We start from the raw sequence: 24191 nt of genomic DNA on the forward strand, positions 1-24191 counted from the left end.
TTACAGATATTATCACCTGGATATCAGAGAACCTCAGAGACAGAAACCAGAAAAATTCATTCAGTTATTCAAACACAACTACTGTGTGACAAAAACCATTCTATAGTATTTTTAAAAAAAGGAAAATATAAAAGTAATGATTTCTGGCTTACTGAATGGAGCTCATTTAAAAAGAAAAAACCTGAAAAATGAATACTGAGAATCTAGTATAATACAGGTAGGTACCACATGCTACAAAAACACAAAAACAGAAACAATTTCCTGTGTAGAGGACTGCATAAATTTATGAAAGAAATATTTTATAAAGATTATCAATCTATAAATCCTCATGACTTATATTTCAAATTTTGATTGAGAACACATTTCATTTTAGGGTTTTTATGTGTGTGAACTTTCAATTTAAAAGAAAACTTTAGAGATTAAAACAAACACAAAAGAAAAAGCCCTGAGATAAACTTCAAGACATGAAATCTAAGTATTTATTGAGTTCACTATTAATGCTATAGGAAATTAAAAGAATACAAATCATAACATAATATGATATGGCTACAGATATTAAGGGATGATTAAATGTTAATAATATAATACAAAGTGCCTTGGAAGTTTAGCAAAGAGTGAGTTTAACACAGATTAGGCAGCAGTTTCATGGAGAAGGGGATATGAGCTAGATTTGGAAGAATAGCAGAATCCTCACAGGTCACTGGAGGAACACTTTCCATCATGATGAAACAATATATCAAAGGAACAAGTTAAAACAACATGATTAGGGAATGAGAAGGGGATGTAAGAAAGGGCAATCCTGACTTGAGAGAAGGAAGACTAGAAAAGTTTTCATTTGGCTAAGGACAGGGAAAAAAGATGCCAGAGTAAGAAGGCAAGGCAGAAGCCTTCCCTCTCACACACACACACATCAAAGACACAACTAAAGCTGAAAACGACCTAAAAACTACAGAACAGACTGCCTACACCTGGTGAAGAGACCACACAGAAAGGGTAAAGTGGCAGAGCCACCACTGAGTGGGACCCAAGCCCTTCCCCAATCCCAGCCCAGAGGCAGAAGTAAGAGGAATGGAGAGTGGAGGGGACAGGCACCCAGGAACTCTGCACACCTGGCCCTAGAGATCTGCTCCAGGAACACAAGCCCACATTACACTGAGTTCTAGTGATTAGAAGGACTGGACACCAGGGACGGTTGGAACACTCTGGGAGGCAGAGACTTCAGCCACTTGTGGAGGACAGGCATGCTCTTCTGATCCTACTGAGACCCAACACAGAGGCAGCAGTTTAAAAGACTTCCCAGCAGTGGGAGGAGTGCCAGGGGAACCACGGCTGGGTGGAGCTCTCTCTGCAGGAGAAAGGGCAGGTGGAGTTTACCCCCCAACCCAGCCCTCCGTCAGGCCCAACAGGTCAAGCACACAGGAGCCCCAGATGCTCCATCACCCTTGCTCAGCCCCAGGACACTTTGCTGCACACCACACCAGCACACTCGGTCTGGCAGCATCAGACTTTGCTGCCTGGCCGGCAAAGGGAGACTCCCCCAGCCTTCTCCAACCTGTTTCAACCCAATTAGACAAGTACTTAGAGGAGCCAGCCTCCAAAGCTCCTTCCTCCCCACAGGTGGCCAAGCCCACTGCTGTGTGCCCTGCTGCCTCTAGGAGACAACCTTGACTTTATGCAGCAGCCACATGCCCAAGCACAACTTGCCGCCTCCCAGCACCTGCAGGCACTCCCACTAACTAGCCACTCCCTGCCCATGAACCCTGCCACTGTGCAGCTCACCGTGCCCTGTTCACCCAGTAGCCCCACCACTGCTCTAGGGCAGGCAGAGGGTGACTCTGCCCACAACAATCTCAGAAGCCATTGCTCTGACCACAAAGGGCCAGCTGCAGCAAACTGATGCCCTCAACAGAATGACATAAACCACTGCCAGCAGACAGACAGAAAAGTGGCCCAACCATTGCCCACCAACAGCAACTGAGGCTCCACGACAAAGGAGAGCTGGGCACTGAAGAGGAAAGCTTCCTGGGCTTCTGAGCTGCACAGGACACTTTCTTCATGAAGCCATTACTCTCTAGATCAGGAAGCATAGCAGATCCATCTAATACAAAGGAAGAAACACAGAAACACTGACAAAATGAGAAGGCAGAAAAGTAAGTTCCAAACAAAAGTACAGGACAAGTCACCACAAAGAGGGCTAAATGGAACAGAGATCACCAATCTTCTTTAACAAAGATTTCAAAATAAAAGTCATAAATATGCTCACTCATCTGCAGAAAAGTATTGAAGATCTCAGGGAGGGTGACAGCAAAGAGAAAAGCTGAAAAGCAGCTACTCAGAGCTGAAGAATACAGTAAATGAAATGAAATATACAATGGAGTGAATGAATAGACTGCTGCAAATAGAGGAGACAACAAGATAGAAATTAGAGAACAGAAAAACAACAAAGCTGAGAAACAGAGAGAAAAGAGGACCTCTAGGAATGAAAGATTAATAAGAATAATAAGAGAGCTGTGTAACCAATCCAATGTAAATGGACTGAAATACACCTTAAATGTAAATGGACTGAATCCACCAATCAAAAGAAAGAGAGTGGCAGAACAGATAAAGAAACGAGATCTATCTATCTGCTGCTACAGGAAACTTGTTTTAGGCGCAAAGACATAAACAGACTAAAAGTAAAGGGATGGAAAAAGATATTTCATGCAACTAATAGGGAGAAAAAAGCAGGAGTAGCAATACTTAGACAAAACTGATTTCAAACAAAGAAAGTAACAAGAGATAAAGAAGGACATTACATAACAAAAAGGGGGCAGTCCAACAAGAAGATACAGCCATTATAAATATCTATGCACCTATTATAGGAGCACCTAAATATGTGAAACAAATACTAACAGAATTAAAGGGGAAATAGAATGCAACATACTCATTTTAGGAGACTTTAAAATACTTCTCACATCAATAAGACATATCAACTAGACAGAAAATAAATAAGGAAACAGAGGCACTGAAAAATTCTGTATAACAGTTGGACTTAACAGATACCTAAAGAACATTCCACACAAAAACAGCAGGATACACATTTTTCTCAAATGTACATGGAAGGTACTCCATAAGAGATCACATACTAGGTCACAAAAAGAGCCTCAATAAATTCAAAGAGATTGAAATTGTATCAAATAGCTTCTCAGACCACAATGGTATGAAACTAGAATTACACAAAGAAAACAAAAAAAGCCTACAAACACATGAAAGCTAAACAAGCTTCCAAACAATTGATGAAATCAAGCAATACATGGAGACAAATGAAAACAAAAATTCAACAGTCCATTATTTGTGGGATGCCACAAAGGCCAATCGAAGAGGGAAGTTCAAAGCAACACAGATCTACCTCAAGAAACAACAATCCCAAATAAACAATCTCAACTCACAATTAAAGAAACTAGAAAAAGAACAAATAAAACCCAGTTACTATAAAGAGGAACATAATAAAGATCAGAGCAGAGATAAATAATATACAGAAGATAAAAATCAGAAAAAAAAAATCAATGAAACCAAGAACTAGTTCTTTGAGAAAATAAACAAAATAGATAAACCTCTAGCCAGACTTATCAAGAAAAAAAGAAAGAGGACACAAACAAAATCAGTAGCAAAGAAGGAATAGTCACAATGGATGTCACAGAAATACAAAGAATTATTAGAGAATATGAAAAATTATATGCCAATAAATTGTACAGCCTAGAAAAATGGACAACTTCCTAGAAAAATACAACCTTCCAAGACTGACCCAGGAAGAAAAAGAAAATCTGAACAGACCAATCACCAGCAATGAAACTGAATTGGTAATCAAAAACTCCCAACAAACACAAGTCCAGGACCAGATGGCTCCAAAGCTGAATACTACCAAACATTTAAAGAAGAGCTAATACCCTTCCTTCTTAAAGTATTCCAAGAAGTAGAAAAGGGAATACTTCCAAACTCTAATATCAAAACCAGAAAAAGACATGAGGCCAGCATCACTCTAATACCAAAAACAAGCAAAGACTCCACAAAAAAAGAAAATTATAGACTAATGCCCTGATGATCATAGATGCAAAAATCCTCAACAAAATATTAGCAAATGAAATTCAAAAATACATCAAAAGGGTCATCCATCATGACCAAGAGGGATTTATTCCAGGGATTCAAAAAAGATGGTTTAATATTCATAAATCGATCAATATCATACACCACATTAACAAAAAGGACAAACCCACAAGATCATCTCAATAGATGCTGAAAAAGCATTTAACAAAATTCAACACCTATTCAAATTAAAACTCTCAACAAAATGGGTAGAGGGAACATATCTAAACATAATAAAGGCCATATATAACAAACACACAACTAACATCACACTCAATGGCAAAAAGCTGAAAGCTTTTCCTCTAAGATCAGGAAGAAAGACAAGGATGTCCACTCTCCTCACTTTTTTTAAACATAGTACTGGAGGGGAGGTCCTAGCCACAGCAATCAGGCAACAAAAAGAGATAAAAGGCATCCAAGTTGGTAAGGAAGAAGTTAAACTGTCACTATTTGCAGATGACATGATATTATACATAAAAAAACCTAAAGACTCCACCAAAAAACTATCAGAACTAATAACTGTATTCAACAAAGTTGCAAGATACAAAATTAATACACAGAAATCTCTTGCATTCCTGTATACTAACACTGAACTATCACAAAAAGAAATCAGGAAAACAACTCCATTTACAATTTCAACAAAAAGAATAAAATACCTAGGAATAAACCTAACCAAGGAAGTGAAAGTCCTGCATTCTGAAGACTGTAAGACACTCAGTAGAGAAATTAAAGAAGGCACAAATAAGTAGAAATTTATCCTGTGCTAGTGGATAAGAAGGATGTTGTCAAAGTGGCCATATTGTCCAAATCAATTTACAGATTCAATGCAATCCCTATCAGAACACCAACAGCACTTTTCAATGAACTGTAACAAATAGTTTTAAAATTCATATAGAACCACAAAAGACTCTGAATAGCCAAAGAAATCCTGAGAAAGAAGAACAAAGCTGGAGGATTATGCTCCCTGACTTCAAGCTATACTACAAAGCTATATAATCAAAATAGTACAGTACTGGCACAAAAACAGACCTGTAAATGAATGAAACAGAACAGAGAGCCCATATATAAACTCACACATATATGGTCAATTAATATACAATAAAGGAGTCATGAATATACAGTGGGGAAAAGGGAGCCTCTTCAACAGCTTGTGTTAGGAAAACTTGACAGATGCATGCAAGAGAATGAAACTGGATTACTGCCTAACTCCATACTCAAAAGTAAACTTGAAATGGATCAAAGACCTGAATGTAAATCATGAAACAATAAAACTCTTAGAAGAAAACATAAGCAAAAATCTCTTGAATGTAAGTATGAGCAATTTTTTCCTGGACAGATCTCGTCAGACAAAAGAAATAAAATCAAAACTGAACAAGTGGGACTACATCAAACTAAAAAAGCTTCTATACAGCAAAGGACAGCAGCAGCAGAACAAAAAGGCAACCTATATTATGGGAGAATATATTTGTTTTTGTAAACAACTCATCTCATAAGGGGTTAACATCCAAAATATACAGAACTAGTATGCCTCAACACCCAAAAAACAACCCAATTTAAAAAATGGGCAGAGGGCCTGAATAGGCATATTTCCAAAGAAGAAATACAGATGGCCAACAGGCACATGAAAAGATACTGCACATCACTAATCATCAGGGAAATGCAAATCAAAACCACAGTGAGGTATCACCTTACACCAGTTAGAACGGCCAATCTCCAAGAGACAAGAAATAAGAAATGTTGGTTAGAATGTGGAGATAAGGGAACCCTCCTACACTGTTGGTGGGAATATAAATTGGTGCAACTACTGTGGAAAGCAGTATGGAGGGGCCTCAAAAAACTAAAAATAGAAATACCATTCAATCCAGTAATTCTACTTCTAGGAATTAAGCTGAAGAAAACAAAAGCCCTGATTCAAAAAGATATATGCACCCCTATGTTTATTGCTGCATTATTTACAATAGCCAAAATATGGAAGCAACCTAAGTATCCATCAACAGATTAATGGATAAAGATGTGGTACATATACACAAAGGATTATTATTCAGACATAACAAGAAATCCTGCCATTTGCAACAACATGGATGGACCTAGAGGGTATGATGCTACTTATTTGTGATATATAAAAGCAAAATAAAACAGAATGAACAAAACAGCAGTAGACTCATTGACACTGAGAAGTGACTAGTGGTTATCAAGGGGAAGGGATTGGGTTGGGAAAGTAGGGAGGGTGAGGGAGATAATGGGGCATAATAATTCCCAATCGCAATATAAGCTGGTCACAGAGACAGTAGTACACAGCATGGAGAATACAGTCAACGGTTCTGTAACATCTTTCTATGTTGACAGATAACAACTGCTCTAGAGGGGATGAAGATTTAATAATATGGGCAACTTCTGAACCACTGTTCATTTGAACCACTGTACATTTGAAACCAATTAAGACTATATATCAATGATACTTCAATAAAATAAAAGAACCTACAATTATCTCAAAATAAAATTTAAGTTAAAAGAAAAATAAAAGCAGTCACCTGCACAACCAATGGGCATATGAAATACGTTCAGCATCATTAGCCATGAGAAAATTGCACAAAACAAATACCACTACGCACACACACTAGAATGACTAAAATATAAAGATCTGATAATGTAAAGTACTTTCTGGAACAAAAACTCCTACTTCACACATTGCTGGCGGGAATATAAAATTGCACAGTCACTTGTTATTATCTAATGAAATTAAGTGGATACTTATATTGTATGATCCAGCAATTCCACTCCTGAGTAGATGCTCAAGAGAAATAGTGCTTATTTCACCAAATGTCATATTCATGGCACTATCTGTAATTACAAATACCACAAAACACCTAAATTTCTGCTAACAGTAAAGTCAATAAACTGTACTATCTGCAACACTGATAGACCAAACTGTACAGTTTTTTGTGAGAAATAGGGAAAATATGACACAAAACATGGGAAAGAACCTAGGCCCTTATCATCACTGTGATCTAACCCAGAGCTTTCAATCAGGTTTAAAGTGGCTGAAATACTCCTCTTCTCCACAGTCTCGGTAGCCAGGTCAAGCCTAAGTTAACAGAGCAGAGTAATAACCATCTCAGTTTTCCATAGCATGTGACACAATTACTATCACATTCCACATATTCCACAGCATGCTACAGTGTGAAACAAGATTAGGAAGCACTGAGTTAACCAAATAAAATAACAATAATTGTACTAGCCAGGTAGTAATTTTAAGAACACATGCACATATGTATAAAATCATTATCAGACACCAGACACCTTCATGAATATATTTTATAGGAAAAATGTTGTAATGTTCATATGCTTTTGACCAAGTAATTCCACATTAATTAATTCCTTATGAATTTTCCAAGTATGCATACACTTAGCTAAAACAAGGCACATAAGAGTAATATGATTAAAATATACAACTGTATTTATTTGTATTTATATCACCCAGTTTTAAAAGACTATTTAATGACCAAGGAAAAATAAATGAGAATATATAAAGAGAAGACAGACTACAAAACAATATTCTCTAATGAACATATGGAACAAATTGTCAAACATTATGCAATGGTTATCTCTGATGGTGGTTAACAGATTATTTTAATCTTCTTCCTGCTTTTGGGTATATTCCAAACATTTTACAATAAACATATGTAATATCTGTAAAACTGGTGGGAGGGGAACAGCTATGACAAGGTGGAGATTAATTACCACAGAAAAAAAGCTGAAGAAGAAACAGAAATGATCAGCATGTAGAACACAAAATAATCAGGAGATATGATTTTTAATCTTAGGTCTATGACTAACAATTTCTATGAAGGATCCTTGTTTCCCTCATTTATTAAATAAAGAGGTTGAATTAAATGACTCAGGAATCAGCAAGATGGCAGAATAGTTTCCAGCACTCATCCCCTCACAGTCATCAATGTGAACAACTATTTACGCATGAATATGCCTTCACAAGAGCTAAGGATTCCAGGTAAGAGACTACAGCACCTGGGTAGAGCATAGAAATAAGAAAAGATGCACTGAAGAGAGTAGGAAAGACAATCTCACATTACGCAAGTCACCCAACCCCCACGCCAAGGCAACCAAGCGTGGAGTGAGACACTCACCCAGTGGAGGAATAGGACTGAACTGAGGACCCGACTTCAGTACAAACCCCAGTACCAAGCCTGCCCCCATGAAACCAGGCACCAGGCCAGCCCACACAGAGCCAGTAGTGCCCCTGTGAACTCAGGCTCTTGAACCATCGCAGCACCAGGCCAACTCCCCAAACCACAGGCTCCAGGCTTGCCCCACGGGCCTAGGCTTCAGGTCCAACCCTGTAGTCCCAGACACCATGCCTGCCTCCATGGACCAAAGCACAACAAAATGCATACCAGTGGAGCCAGGCTCTAATTACCCAAGCAGAGGAAGAAAAGGAAAATAGACTGAAAAAAACTTATGAGACTTACAGGATGCCAGGAAAATAATTAATATATACATAGAAGGAGTCCCAGAGTAAGTAGAAAAAAGAATGGGACTGAAAGCTTACTTAAAGAAATAATAACTGAATACTTCCCTATTCTGGAGAGAGAAATGGACATCCAGATCCTTGAAGCCAAAAAACCAAAGATAAATTAAATATAAAGAGATCTTCATCTAGACACACTATAGTCAAAATCTCAAAGGTCGAAGACAAAGAGAAAATTTTGAAAGCAGTAAGAGAAAAGCAACTCCTTACATTTAAAGGAACCCCAAAAGAATGTAAGTGGATTTCTTAGCAGAAATCTTGTATGCCAGGAAAGAGTGGAATGATATATTCCAAGTGCTGAAAAAAAATATACTGCAAACCAAGAATACTTTACCCAGTAAAGGTGTCATACAAAATGGAAAAAGAGTTAAAGATCTTTCCAAAAAACACAAAAGCTGAGGGAGTTCATCACCATGAGACCTGCCTGAGAGGACATGCTAAATGGAGTTCTTCAAGCTGAAGTGAAAGGATACTAATTAGCATTATAAAAACATATGAAAGTATAAAACTTACTGGTAGAAGTAAATATATAGTCAAATTCAAAATACTCTAATGCTGTCATAGTACTGTGTAAATCAACTAACTCTAAAGGTGAAAAGATGAAATACTTAAAATAACTATAATAATTTGCTTATGGATACACCATATAAAAAGATTGTGACATCAAAAGCATAAAATGGGGGAGGAAAGGGCAGAGTTTTTGTAAGTGATCAAAGTTGTTATCACCTTTGACTGTTTAAATATGTTTTTTGTAAGGGTACAATAACCACAAGGCAAAAACCTACCAATGATACAAAAAAGATTTTTAAAAATCAAAGCACACCACTACCAAAAAAAAAAAAATTACAAAGGAAGGAAACAATAGAGGAAGAAAGGAAGAAGGGAATTACAAAACAGAAAGCAATGAACAAAATACCAACAGTAAGTCCTTACCTATCAATAATTACTTTAAATGCAAAGGAACTATCCTATCAAAGATACACAGTGGCTAAATGAATTTTAAAAAATTAAAAAGACCTAACTAAATGCTTCCTACAGACTCATTTTAGCTTTAAGGATACACACTAGACTTAAAGTGAAGGAATGGAAAGAGATATTCTATGCAAATGATAACCAAAAGAGAGAAGGAGTAGCTATATTTATATAAGACAGAATCAAAAACTAACAAGAGAAAGAGAAGGCCATCATATAATGATAAAGGGGTCAATCCATCAAGAAGATATAAAAATTGTAAATGTATACACATCTAACATAGACACACCTAAATATATAAAGCAATTAACAGAACTGAAGGAAGAAAAAGACAGCAATAACAGTAGGAGACTTCAGTACTCAACTTTGAACAATAGATTGATCATCCAGATAGTAAATCAACAAATATTTGGGATGAACAACACTATAGACAAATGGACCACACAAATTTCCAACTACAGAATACACATTCTTTTCAAGCTACATGGGACATTCTCAAGGACAGATCATAATGTTAGGCCATAAAAGAAGTCTAAAAACACTTAAGAAGTTTGAAGTCATATCAAATAGTTTTTCTGACCACAATAATATGAAACTAGAAGCCAATAATAGGAACAAAATTGTAAACACATAAATATATGGAAATTGAAAAACATACTCATGAAAAACCAATAGGTAAAAAACAATTTTAAAAAATATCTTGAGACAAATGAAAATGAAAATGGAAACACAACACATCAAAACTTTCGGGATACAGCAAAGCAGTTTTACAAGAAAAGTTTGTATCAATAAATGCCTACATTTAGAAAAAAGAAAGATCTCAAATAGCCTAACTTTGTACCTCAAAATACTCTAAAAATAACTAACCCAAAAATTAGGAGCAGGAAGAAAACAGTGAAAACCAGATTAGAAATAAATGAAATAGAGACTAGAGAAACAATACAGAAGATCAATAAAACTAAAGGTTGTTTTTTGAAAAGATAAAATTGACAAGCCTGTAGCTAGACTAAATAAAAAAGAGAAGACTCAAAATTATAAGCAAAGAAGGGATTTTAGAACTGACACCACAGAAATATAAAGGATCATTAAGAGACTACTATAAACAATTACACACCAGCAAACTGGATAACCAAGAAGAAATGAATAAATTCCTAGAAACACATAACCTATCAAGAACAAATAATGAAGAAATAAAAAATCTGAATAGACAATAACATGAAGCCAGTTGAGTCAATGACTAAAAACTTCCAAAACAAAGAAAAATGTAAGACCTAAGAGCTTCATTGGTGAATTCTAACACACATTGAAAGACTTAATGTCAATGCTACTCAAACTTCTCCAAAAAACTGAAGAGAAGGAAATATTTCCAACTCATTTTATGAGCCAGCATTACAATGATACCAAAATTCGATAAGGATACTACAAGAAAAAAAAATTTACAGGTCAGTAACCCTGATGAACACATATTCCAAAACTCTCAAAAATACTAGCAGACTGAGTTTAATAGCACTTTTGAAGATTATAAACCGTGATCAAGTAGGATTTATGCAAGGATGGTTCCACATAGTGAAATCAGTAATGGTGGTACAATACATTAACTAGATAAAGGATAAAAATCATGATCATCTTCATAAATGGAGGAAAAGCATTTGACAAATTTCAATACCCTTTCATAATTAAAAACTCTCAATAAAACTCAATAATAAAAGCCATGTACAGTTAAGTTCACAGGTAACATCATATTCAACAATGAAAAAAATGAAACTTTTCCTCTAAGAATAGGAATAAGAGTGGCCACTCACCACTTTTATTCAACTTAGTAAAGGAAGTCCTAAACAGCAATTAGGCAAGGAAAAAAAAATCTGAAAGGCAGAAGTAAAACTATATTTGCAGATGACATGATCTTATATACAGAAAACCCACAAAATGCCATCAAAAAGACTATTACAGCTAATAAATGAATTCATTAAAGTTGCAGGATATAAATCAACATAAAAAGTTAGTTGTATTTCTATACACTCACACCAAACAAGCTGAAAAAGATATTAAAGATATTTACAATTACCTCTGGAAGAATAAAACACTTAGGAATAAATTTAAGCAAGGAGGTATAAGAGCTGTACACTGAAAACATTAAACTGTTGATAAAACTATGTCCTAAAGAATACACAAATGTAAAGATATTCCATACTCAGGGTCTGAAGAACAAATATTGTTAAAATGTTCATACAATTTTATTGTATCACTGAGGGACCAGGATGCAGATTTGCTACCCTGCGACACACAGAAAACAAAGCTGCACTTTAAAGTGCATCTCAACTATACATGAAAAAACCTGATTAATAGGACTAAACCCACCAGTTGACAGGGGAATGGCTATAATTCGCTCAGGATTGGAGGTCAGGCAAGCATCACTGTTTGCACTTCTTCCTCACATTGACAGAGACGTGGTGAACAGGTTTGGGGCACACACACCAATTTCATATTTGATCTAGGTGGCTTCCAAGCCCACACCCAGACCCAGTTGTGTCTGTCAGAGAGCACATGCAGGACACGGCTGCCCAAAGGGTACATAGTCAGTTGCTAACAACCCATGGAGAATGCACCTTGGCCACCACAGCACTGCAGGCATCAAGCCTGTAGCTGTGAAGGCAGCTTCCCTCAAGCAGGTCATCACTGTGCACACAATACACAGTACACCATGGACACAGAGGTGGGACTTTCCAGGGCCACACCTGGGCCTGGGGTTGCACCATGGATGCAGATTCTGTTGCTGCCCATGCCTTGAAAGCACCCATGAGCCACTGTGTGTGCAAAGCCAGTAGCCACAGAGGTGGAACTTTCCTGGGGAGTCACACCTGGGACTGGGGCTGCACTGCCCCATTACAATTGAACAGGCCAATTACTTGTAATGAAATTGAACAAGCAATCAAAAACTCCCACAAACTCCCACAATCAAACTCCCAGGACCAGACGGCTTCTCAGGAGATCCTACCAAACATCTCATGAAGAGTTGGTACCTCTCCTACTTAAACTATTCCACACAATTGAAAAGGAAGGAAACTATCAAATTCATTCAATGAAGCCAGCATCACCCTGATCCCAAAACTATATAAGGACACTACAAAAAAAGAAAATTCCAGGCCAAAATCCCTGATAAATGTACATGCAAAAATCCTCAACAAAATATTAGCAAACCAAATTCAAAAATATGTTAAAAAGATCATTCACCACCATCAATTAGGAGTTATCTGAGGGATGCAAGGATGGTTCAGTACCTGCCAATCAATCAATGAGATACAATCCAATAACCAAAGGAAGGATAAAAAGCATATGATCATTTCAATAGATGCTGAAAAAGCATTTGACAAAATCAACAACTATTGATCATAAAAACTCTCAGCAAAGTGGGTAGAAAGGGAACACATCTCAACATAATAAAGATCAAATATGAAAAACCCACAACTAACATCACAGTCAAAGGGAAAAGGCTCAAAGCTGTTACTCTAAGATCAGTAACAAGACAAGGATGCTCACCCTCACCACCTTTATTCAACATAGGTGCTAGAAGTCCTAGAAGTCCTAGCCACAGCAATCAAACAAGAAAAAGAAATAAAAGGCATCCAAACTGGTAAGGAAGAAGTACAATTGTCACTATTTGCAGATGACATGATACTATAAATAGAAAACCCTAAAGACTCTACCAAAAAGCTGTTAGAATAAATGAATTCAGTAAATCCATAGAATACAAAATCAGTGCATAGAAATCTGTTACATTTCTATACACAAATGATGAACTAGAAGAAAGAGAAATTAAGAAAACAATCCCTTTGCAATTGCATCAATAAAACTAAAATACCTAGAAATAAATCTAACCAAGGAGGTGAAAGACCTATACTCTGAAAATTGTAAAACATAGTTTAAAATAATTGAAGACAATACAAATAAATGGAAAGCTATCCCGTTCTCATAGACAGGAAGTATCAAACTACCAATGACATTTTTCACTGAACTAGAAAAAATAATCCTAAAATTTGTATGGAAGTACAAAAACCCTCAACAAAGCTAGAGGTATCTTGCTCCCTGACTTCCAAACTGTATTATAAAGCTACAGTAATCAAAACAGTATGGTACTGACACAAAAATAGACACATAGATCAACGGAACAGAATAGAAAGCCTAGAAATAAACCAATGCCTATATGGTGGATTAATATATAATAAAGGAGACAAGAACATACAATGGGAGAAAGTCTCTTCAATAATTGGTACTGGGAAAACTGAACAGCTAGATGCAAAAGAATGAAGCTAGATCACTGTCTTACACAATATACAAAAACAAACTCAACATGGATTAGAGACCTAAATTTAAGATCTTAAACCATAAAACTACTAGAAAAAAACAAAGGCAGCAAAACCTTGAATAACAACATTAGAAATTTTTTTCTGGCTAGGTCTCTCCAGGCAATACAAACAAAAGCGAAAATAAACAAGTGGAACTACATCAAATTAAAAAGCTTCTGCAAAAATAAAATAATGTGATTAAAAATTGGGCAGAAGATGTGAATAGACATTTTTCTAAGGACATACAGATGGCCAGGAGACATGAAAAAATGCTCAATATCACTAATCATCAGGAAAATGCAAATCAAAAACACAAGGAGACATCATCTCACACCAGTCAGAATGACTAGTATCAACAAGAAAAGAAGTAACAAGTTTGGCGAGGATATGGAGAAAAGAGAACTTTTATACATTGCTGGTATGATTGCAAATGAGTGTAGCCATTAAGGAAAATTGTGTGGAGGTTTCTCAAAAAACTAAAAACAGAAATACCATATGACCCAGCAATTACACTTCTTGGAATCCACCCAAAGAAAACAAAAGCATTAATTTGAAAAGATATATGCACCCCTATGTTTACTGCAGCATTACTTACAATAGCCAAAATATGGAAGCAACTGAAGTGTCCCTCAATTGGTGAATAAAGATGTGGTACATATATGTAATAGATTATTATTCAGCTATAAAAAGGAAACAAGTCTTGCTATTTATGATAATATGGATGAACCCAGAGAGTATTATGCTCAGTGAAATAAGGCAGTTAAAGAAAGAGGAATACCATATGACTTCACTTATATGTGGAATATGAGAATCAAAAACGAACAAACACAGAAACAGACTCATCAACACAGAAAACAGATGGTTGGTAACCATGGGAAGGGGGGAATGGGTGAAATAGGTGAAGGGGATAAAGGAGTACAAACTTTAAATTATAAAATAATTTAGTCACAAGGATGGAAGTATAGCACAGAAAATATAGCTCATTATATTTCATCTTTATATGATGACAGTAACTACATTTACGGTGAGCATTTAGTAATATATATAATTGATATATCACTAAGTTGCTCATCTGAAACCAATACAATATTATATATAAACTGTATTTCAATTCAAAAACATTTAAAATTTTAAAAATGATCAAAGGTGCAGGAAATGGAGAGATGTTGGTCAAAGGGTAGAAAGTGAGTTATGTAGGTTAAGTGAGTCTACAGAACTAATGTACAGCATGATAGCATCTAATGACTATTAGTTAACAACACTGTATTGAACATTAGAAATATGCTAAAAAATAGTTTTCAGGTGCTCTCATCATACACAAAAAAATAGAACTATGTGAGAAGATATGTTAATTAGATTTATTATAGTAATTATTTCATTATGTATATACATCAAATCATGTTGTAGAATAAAAAAGGTCAACACTAAAAAAAAAAATAAGTTCTTTTTTTCCCACTTCTAAAATTGTATCATCTTTAAAATGAATTGTACTAGAGGAATTGTCTATGTGTGTAAACAAAACATTAACCTGACCTCTACCTCCTACTATACACAAAAATTGAGATGGATCATAAACTTTAAATTTAGAAAGTATAAACAATGAAGTATCTAGAAAAAAACATAGGTGACTATATATCCTTGTGACTATTCCTTTGTCAAAAAACTGAGACAGCATTAAACATAGCTCATGAAGGGCAAGTATGGAGACCAACCTAACTAATACAAAGGCCACACAGACTGAACAGTGATGCAAAATTATACTGACCGGGCCCCAATTTAGGAGTTTCTCTTTACAACAATATCACTATTAAATATGTATCAGGCCTATATGCATTTCATCTAATTCATTTATATTCTTTTGTCTGTTTCCCCATGTGACTAATGCTGCACATTTGCCACAGACATGGTTGACTGGTGTTGGGATTGCAGTTTATAGCCACGGAGCAGAACAATGCTAATTGTCCCTCAAAACGGCTGGCCAGTATTAGCTTTATTAGCACCAAACTTTAATTTAGCAGTCTTCGTTAGCCCCAGAGCTTGATCATTAATTCTCCTAGAAGACTATTTCTAGAGAGTCTGACAAATGTAGTTTCTTTGGAAAATAAAACAGTTCACAATAAAAAAGAGCTGATTTCATGTTATGTTTCATCTTTCTAATCACTGGCATATAATGATTTCTTAAAGCAAGGTCTCTCAACCTCGACACTATCAACATTTTGGGTCAGATAATTTGCTGCTGTGGAGGACTGTCCTATACATTACAGGACATTTGGCAGCATCCCTGCCTTCTGCCCCTAAATGCCCATAGCATGCTCTGAACTGTAAAAGCCAAAAATGTCTCCAGGTACTGTCAAATGTTTCCTCAAAGGTGAAATTATACCTTATTGAGAACAACTGCTTTAAAGAAAACAGCATAATGAATTTACATTTTTACGTACTTTATTAACAGAATATTTAATTCACTTAAAATCTGTAACATTTACAATGTGAGAGGCACTGTTCTGAACACCATGTAAATATTAACTCAATTTTCAAAACATTCCGAGATGAGCATGATCATTATCCCCAGGAAACATGGGCACAAAGAGATTAAGCTGTCCAAAGTCATACAATTAAGTAGCAGAGCAGGGACTGAACTCAGGTAAGTGGTTCTAGAATCCATCTCTTAAACACCATACCTGATATTGAAGTCTGACATATCCTACATGAAGAGAAATACCACTTATTGATAGTGTGCATTAGAAGTAAAAACTTATGACTTACTAGCCCTTACAGAGTCCAGGCCACCCATCTTGAAAAGAAAAACACAAAAATACAGAGAAAACACAACTGAGATACATAAATAACCTAAAAGAATATTCATAAATTTGGTATACACATAAACCAGTAATCTAACCTGGGGAAAGACTAAATAAGGCACTGAGTCCAGCACTAGAAATTACATTCCCAATCTACAGAGCAAATTATGAAAGAAGATGGAAACATAGCATTAACAACACTCAATTAGTAAATAAACGTATCACAATAAAGTGGAACCTGGTTGGTTCAGCAGCTAACTTTACTCTATTTTCTTCTTCCAAGACTTCATTGTACTTTTTAAATAAATGAGATAGTAAGTATGCAGTATTCAGCAGAGTAACTAGCACATAGTAGGCACTTAAAAGTGTTAGTTTCCTTCACTGTGCACAATCACTCCCTACTCCAACCCTAGTTCCTTTTTGTTTTGTACAGGTTTGTTTTATTAAGCATTTTGAAGAGATTTCTGTTTCTGGTAACTTAAGATGTTTGAAAAAATAAATGGTGATAAAAAGGACTGTAAAAAACTCAGTTATACCTCATGTCCTCATCCTTTGTGTTCTTAAAATAGGATCAGTAGATATTAGGGTTGATCGCTCTAACCTGTTACATGGTCAGGAAGGAGCTCTTTCAGAGAATAAGTCACTTACTCTTTCAGAGAATAATCAAACCACATTTTTACACCAACAGATTCAAAATAAAAACCGAACTTCAATGAAAAAAACTAAAGTAGAATATTCATCTAAAGTCAGAATATGTCCTATGTTTTTTAACTCTAACAAATTTCAAAACCCTGTCTTTATTAAAATAATTACTTTGCTGCCACAAATAAATGTATATTGCATGTGCTTGTTAATTTCAAGTCAGTTATTAGATGGGAATTTACACAATTGGCTCTCCTGGATTTTGGGACTTCTCAACCTCCACAATCTCATGAGCTAAAAAAATCTTTGTAAGTCTTTGTATGTGCAAGAAAGATTTGGGGCAAATGGAAGGTTTTACTCAGAACTTCTAGACTCTCCCACCTGGCTTTAGTCCATTTACATACCAATGGATGCTTACTACACAGAGCCTCCAGTCATTCTGTGGCAAGGGGTGGAGAGGAAATGGCCATATTCTCCTCCCCTCCATTCCTGGTAGGTAATTGTTCTAGTGTTTGCCAGTCACCAAGAACCTGCCCATTGAATTCCTCCCAGTTGGGGAAAGGACCATGGCCAGAGGGGACAAACCATGCAGGGCCTGGCTAGTAATCCAGAGCAAGCTGTAAGAAATAAAAGCCTTTCTCCCAACCTGCCCCTTTCCTTGACTGACTTTGGTTTCAAAGGATTCATAGGAATTTGTTCCAGGAAGAAAACTCCCATACTCACAGAGCGAGAGAGACATCCTTTGGTTTTGTGTCTCTGGAGAACCCTGAAAAATACACCTTATTTAAATTGTTTCCAATGTTTTTATTTTTCAGGTTAAACTATAAGTTACAGAAGTCTAATTATCTAAAATAAAATTTAATTTAAATATCCAAATTTAAATATCTAAAATAAAAAGACAAGAAACCATGTATCATAGACCAATATTTATATAACTTTTTACAATGTTCAAACCTTTTACATGTGCACTTACATAATTCCCACAGCAAGTCATTAAGTAGTTACCTTAGGCAGAAAGGCAGATATGAATGAGATGAAAAGAGGCTGGGGCCCACCAAGAACTCAGGGAGTTAATCAGATAAAACCGGATGGCCAGAGATGACTCCGGAGATTAATGAAATGAAGCCACAGGACCAAGAGTGACTTGAAGGACACAGGCACTCCCCAGAAGACAAAAACTCCCCAGATAAAAATGTCAGAGCACAGGCCAAGTCTTCAATCCTCCAATCAGATCAAGCCTCCAGGGCCAAAGGATGTCAATCAAGGACTTCTCTGGCCTGACAAAAACCCCATAAAAGAAGCCTCACAGTAAGCAGTCTGCCTTCGTGTACCTTGACTCTGACCCACTCCTCCCTTGGAGCGTAATCAAATAAACCTGCTTTAACCTGCCTTGACTTTAGCCCACTCCTCCTTCAGAGTGTACTTGACTAAAACTTTCATTCTGCTTCACTACTGTATCTCTGCCTTTCAATTCTTTGTTGCAGCAGGGACAAGAATGGATGAAAATGAACTTAGCCCCTAACAGTTAAGGAAGGATTATCCTCTTTATAGATGAAGAAACTGAGGGTCATCATATGAATTGCAGAAAAACAAAAACTTAGATTTTTATAACACAGACCTAATGTACTATACCATTCTGGCTCATCACCTACAGACAAACCAGCTTGTTCAAAACAAAAAAAACTAGGGCAACTCCATTAAAACATATGTTGGAAAATACAAGCCAATCTTCAAAGGTTTTCCTTAGCTACTTACCATAAAGCCTCCCTATAATGAAAATCATACCATCAAGCTTTAGTGATGACCATTAAGTCTTATAATATCCTTATTCTCAATAAAAGGGCCACTTTCAAATCTATAAGGAAGTCGACAAAAGCTTTAAAGATAAATCTGAATATATACTTAAGCTATAAGATTGAGACAAAATAGGACCAAGAACAAAACTGAGATTTAGCCATGCATATTTTATAGCCATGTTCCAAACTGAGTAAGTAATACTAATATTTTTGGTAATACAGGGACAGTCTTAAAAACGCACACCTGTTATTACTTAAACTTACTGATATAACTCACCATGCAACATTACAATATTAAACCAAAACATCTTTAATACTCTGCCATCTTCTGCATATTTAAGTATAAATACCATGGGCTCTGACATGAAATACTTTAATTAATAAAGGAAATTCCAAATAACTTATTGAAGAACTGTATTAAGATGGAAAATAGAAGTTATGCACATATATTCCAGTCTCACCAATAAGAATATTGGGTAAACTGAACTGAATTCTGAAAACAGAACTCAAGCCAACCAAGAGTTCAAGCCAGAGTAAGGACAATTTGAACAAAAGAAGAAATCACATTTATCAGCGACTATGCTGACTAAACGACTACCTCACCATTTGTTGATATATAAAAGTCGATTAGCAGAAGACAAAGCCATTCTCAAAGGAGAATGTGCTCACACATCTGCTAAAACTCATACTTAAGTATAATAATTAGCCCATCAACTATTTCATACATATAAAATCCCTTACTATTTTTTGGTAGGGATAACCTGAACTATCTACCTAATTCAGAAAAGAAATTTAAACAAAAATTTAAACATGTATGGTGGGTTTGGGAAGACTTTCCCAAAAAAGTAATTAAAACATGCTAAAGAGAAAAGAGAACAGAAAAAGAAAGCTTTAAAAGATGCTTAACCACTCCTAGGAATTTACCCTAAGAATGCAGGACCCCAGTTTGAAAAAGACATATGCACCCCTATGTTTATCGCAGCACTATTTACAATAGCCAAGAATTGGAAGCAACCTAAGTATCCATCAGTAGATGAATGGATAAAGAAGATGTGTTACATATACACAATGGAATATCATTCAGCCTTAAGAAGAAAACAAATCCTATCATTTGCAAGAACATGGATGGAGCTAGAGGGTATTATGCTCAGTGAAATAAGCCAGGCAAAGAAGGAAGTATCATGATTTCACTCATCTGTGGAATATAAGAACAAAGAAAAAACTGAAGGAGCAAAATAGCAGCAGACACACAGAATCCAAGAATGGACTAACAGTTACCAAAGAGAAAGGGACTGGGGAAGATAGGTGGGAAGGGAGGGATAAGGTGGGCGGGGGGGGTCAGGGGCACGAGAAAAAGAAAGGGGGCATTATGATTAGCATGTATAATGAGGGGAGGGCAGGGGAGCGCTGTACAACCCAGAGAAGACAAGTAGTGACTCTATAGTATCTTACTACACTGATGGACAGAGACTGTAATGGGGTATGTGGAGGGGACGTGGTGATGGGGGGAGTCTAGTAAACATAACGTTCCTCATGTAGTTGTAGATTAATGATATCAAAACAAAATAAAATAAATAAATAACGTAGAAAAGAAAAAAAAAATGCTGAATTTCCCAGACGTTTTGTCTGAACAACTTCATTTAACTTTAAAAGGGTGTAGACAAATAGAGGTTACAACAGTGTTCTTAACATTTGTATCTGAAAATTTCTGATGACCTTAATTTAAAATACAGATTTTTCTTAGAAGGAGGTTCAATTTCAGAGAATATGGTAATCAAAGTATTTGTATGGTCTGAGGTGTTTTATTACTGCCTTTGGCTTCAAGTTTAAGTAAAAGCCAAAGTGAAAAGGAAAGAAATCAAATTCTTGGCCAGGGTGTTGGATTTAAGAAAAAATCTCTTTCTATAAAGTAACTGATTCTTATTTCTCTCAATTTCCTCATAGTAAAATTTGGGTTTTGTGTCAATGTTAAGTCTAATACATATTCACTTAAAATATATTCCTATAATCACTACGTTACTTTCTTGGGAAAGCCTTCCCAAACCCACCACACTAGAAAATGTCCTCTTGTAACATTCTCCAGGTAACAACCTGTACTTAATAGTACTTATCACAGCTAAAAATTTTTTAGTATTTTTAATTTAACATTTTAATTTTTTAAATATTTGTCTTTCCCCTTAACTTGTAATGTCCATGCTCCCCCTCCACCCTTGTATTTCTGACACACTGCAGGCACTCCATAATATTTGAAGAATGAAATGAGGGTAGGAAAGAGAGTGAAAGTACATGAAGGATCAGAGTAAATACAGTTACAGTAACACTCCAAGGGCTCCAAATGAAACTATGAGCACACTGAAATTCAGTTTGACACTGATCAATTCAGCATTCCCTGGCCTTCAGAGTTTCTGAGATACAGGTCTGAAAAAAACTATTGCATACCTACTTTCTTCAAGGTTTAGAAATCAAGAATGATCAGAACAAGGCTCCTTCTATTGTTATCACTAGATACGGAATCTTCAAGGCAACTCCCAAATGGGACGAAGCACAATCCAAACCCCAAAGATCTAGTTGGAATCAATAAACCAAAGCAACCCAACACTCGTAATGAGTTAAAAGACTATATAAAATAAATGGTAGTAAGTTGGAAACACTGTAAATTCAGCATTCTTATAAAACAAACCTGCTCAAATCTGATGATCTGTTCAAATCTTGATCTAGCATACTTACCACTTTTCATACATTTTTCTTCATGCAAAAATTCATTTCATGACACACTGCAGGCACTCCATAATATTTGAAGAATGAAATGAGGGTAGGAAAGAGAGTGAAAGTACATGAAGGATCAGAGTAAATACAGTTACAGTAACACTCCAAGGGCTCACAAAACACAATATTTTTCCAAGCTGCTAAAAGCAAAATTACTTAAAATCTTCACTCACTTCAATTATTAATTCTCCACAAGTATAGAAAGTCTTATATACAATTTTTAAATCACAATAATGTAAATATACAATTTACAATATTGATTCATTAATAAATCAAACTCATTAACAAACACTTATTAACTATACTTCTGATTTCCCAAGATGAAATAGATACATCTTATATTATACATGAAGGAAAAAATACACCCAAAAAATCTGAAATCATAACACTCTTTCAGAGATCAATTAGTAGAAAGGAAGGTAAGATTAATGATTAATCAAAAGTGATTAATTTAAAAATATCTTTAATACATACTATGTCATTGTAACTCCAGGTACGGGTGGGCGGAAATGGGTTCCCAGCCCAGGGCAAATAAATCTTTGAAGCCAAAATCAGTCAAACAGAAAAATAAAGTAGGAGAAACCCGCTTACTGCTTCCAAGAAGTCATCCACTCCTGCTCACCCATGTCTCTCCCCATCCTGGCTTGGAAGAAAACCTAAAAAACCTCTCTGGTACAGGTGCCTGCTTGCTCTCCACCCACCTTGTAATCACCTATTGATATGGAGACAGACTACTTCTCTCTAACCCTTGGAAACACCTATTGATATGAAGATGTACTAAAGCCAGGTAAGAGATTCTGGAAATATTGCAATTTTACCCAAAGCCCACCCCTCCAGAAATCTCACATCACAATCTACTGGCTCCCCATCTTCCACAACAGCCCCTGTGGGAGAAAACTGGAGCACTGTCACCAGACTAATAACATACAGTAACAAAAGCAATAAAATCATGATAATCCTCAAGCCAGAGAATTCAGCTAAATTCAAAGTCCTACATAGATTAAGTCCATAGCTAGCCCATTTCACAAGCAGTCGGTAGCTGAATAGGTAGGGAATTAAGTGCGGCAGCTGCACCAAGGGGGCGGGGTCCAGGCCACAGGAACTGTAGAAGAAAATAACCTTAAGGATGGTAAGATACATGTTTTAATGACACCAGCATAGGCAAATCTTGTCCATCAGGTAGGACGCATGCAAGAGACTGGTCCTGTGATAGGACAGTGGCAGGAGTGGGATCTCATCCTGATCTAGTATACCAGACCTTCACCCACTCCCTGTGGGAGTCACAGATGGGTCAATATATAGGGCTATGGGAGGTACCTGCACTGGCCATAAAGATAAAACAAAACTTCCCATAAAATGCCCTTACCTCCCAGACGTTTTGGGTACACTACCATGATCTTTGGGGGGTCACTCTGCTGTTACTCTAGGAACACACAGGAGGCCAAATTCCACGCCATCTTCCCAAGGTGCCAGAAGGGCCAGCCATCACTGGTCCATGTGTCAAAATGTCCAGGACCACATCCACTCATCAGTCTCCAGGGTTTAATGCAGTTGGAGCTGGCAGCAGGATGTTGCTCTGCTGGCCATATCCTGGCTTCAATAATTCCTCTTTGGTTTGCACATATAGTTGTATAGGAAAGAGAGCAATGTGTGTTAGGATATTCACAGGGCTCAAGGCTCCTTTTCAGAGCTTCTCATCCAAATGCTGTAGCACTGTCCATAAGCAAACTGACCATCCCCATAGACTACTGTTGTCCAACTTCAGGCTAGATTTCAACAAACCATTGTGCCTGTCTATCACACCTGCCACAGTAGGGTTATATAGTACATGCAACTTCCACTTTATCCCAAATTGCTGCACCCATCCCTGTAACGATGTCCAGGGAAACGGGTGCCTTGATAGCTCTCAATCACCTGCAGCCAGCCACAGGTTGCAAAGAGACGCTCTAGGCCCCTTTTGGTGGTACCTGACAAGTATCAGACACTATAGTCCCATGTTCCTGCGGTACTCAGTGTAAGCCCCTCTTAGAGCACACAAGGCACTCCTTTCGGGCTTTGCTGACTTCTTCAAAGGTCAACAGCAAGCCCCACTGACAGGCTACAGCCCACATTGTCTTTTGCCCGCATGCAACAAACACTGACATAACCATTGGGCCACATCAGAGGCAGGCTTTCCTTCTAGCCAATGCACCTGGGCCAGTGTGTC

At 36.6% G+C, this 24191-nt stretch overlaps 1 protein-coding gene across 3 annotated transcripts in view; it reads right to left on the minus strand.

The window, feature by feature from the left end:
* Positions 1-24191, minus strand: part of TMEM135 (transmembrane protein 135) — a 270360-nt gene that overhangs the window by 233830 nt on the left and 12339 nt on the right. The gene's annotated exons all lie outside the window — the stretch shown is intronic.

This window comes from Manis javanica, chromosome 11 (assembly GCF_040802235.1).
Source record: "Manis javanica isolate MJ-LG chromosome 11, MJ_LKY, whole genome shotgun sequence".
NCBI lineage: Eukaryota > Metazoa > Chordata > Mammalia > Pholidota > Manidae > Manis > Manis javanica.